We start from the raw sequence: 1,547 nt of genomic DNA on the forward strand, positions 1-1,547 counted from the left end.
AAAGAGGTAGGAAATGCAGAAAATCCTCTTGTACCTACTTTCTTATGCTACGCATCATGCTGTGCAGGGCACAACAATCACTGAGACTGGGATGGAGATGTCACACCACCTCTTGGAATGCTCCATGGCTGACAATATCTGTGAAATTTGCCTTTGGGTTGAAAAAAAGAAGAGGGAAAGAGAAAATCCCCACTGCCCACAAAGGAGAGTTGGCAAGCTCTGCCTAAATATAAGAGAAAGCAAGAATTTAAAATTTACAAGTCAAAGCTGGGCGTGGTGGCTCACATATGTAATCCTAGCACTTTGGGAGGCCGAGACAGGTGGATCACCTGAGGTCAGGAGTTCAAGACCAGCCCGGCCAACATGGTAACTCCATCTCTACTAAAAATACAAAAATTAGCTGGGTGTGGTGGCATGCATCTGTAACCCCAGCTACTTGGGAGACTGAGGCAGGAGAATCACTTGAACCCAGGAGGCAGAGGTTACATTCAGCTGAGATCTAACTACTGCACTCCAGCCTGGGCAACAGAGCAAAACTCTGTCTCAAAAAAAAAAAAAGAAAAGAGAAAGAAAAAGAAATGTACAACTCACACCAGCCACCTTCATCATTTACTAAAGACTGTTTTTGAATTTAAGAATAAGAACTAAGAATAAGAATTCATCATCTTTTGAGAATCTAGGAAACAAATGGCTTCTTTGGGAGGTGATCCTGGGAAGCACCTGTGCAGAAGGAGGGAAGTGAAGTAGAAAACAAGGCATCAATAAAGAGTATTTTAGAGCAGGTCACAGTTATGGGCAACTGGAGCTCCATTCTCACTCAGGAACTTGGGAGACAATGTGGACTATGCCTCAGAGATACCCCAGTCAAGGGATATTTACCTTCCAACTCTATCAGTTGTTGACTGAAGCCTACTCCCAAGGGACCTTAATGCTATAGCACTTCCAGCATGCCCTACCCACAAGCCAAAAGCATGCCATGGTCAGAGAAACCTTAGGCAGAGTCTCACATGACTGCTGCAGGAAGGAGTAGAGTGGATACACATGGGGACCTGAGTGTCAAGCCGGTATGGGGAGGACAGCAACTGTGTTTGCTACACCTCATTCCCCTAAGACTGGATTCCAAATTTATGATCTGACCAAACCATGAATGAAGGGAGAAAAACTATGCTTGCATTTAAGAGAATGCTACAATTCAGACAAGACTAGAATGACTTTATTCTGAGAAGAAAGCATCCCTACTCCAAACTTCTTGGACTTCAGAAATAACTAGAATTAGAAATAACAAAGAAATAACCTGGAAATTAATATCGTATTAGTCCAGAGAAGAAGTTGGCAATGTGGGGCCCTCTGGCCAAATCCAACCTGCTGTTTCCATACAGCCCCCAAGCTAAAAATGGAGTTTACATTTTTAAATGGTTGGGAAAAATCAAAAGAAGCCTATTTCATGACACATGAAATTTATATGATATTCAAATTTCATTGTCCATAAATATTTATTGGAACTCAGCCACACTCATCTGTTTACAAAATGTCGATGACTGTGCTGT

The sequence above is a fragment of the Rhinopithecus roxellana genome, chromosome 2 (genome assembly GCF_007565055.1).
Source record: "Rhinopithecus roxellana isolate Shanxi Qingling chromosome 2, ASM756505v1, whole genome shotgun sequence".
NCBI classification, from domain to species: domain Eukaryota; kingdom Metazoa; phylum Chordata; class Mammalia; order Primates; family Cercopithecidae; genus Rhinopithecus; species Rhinopithecus roxellana.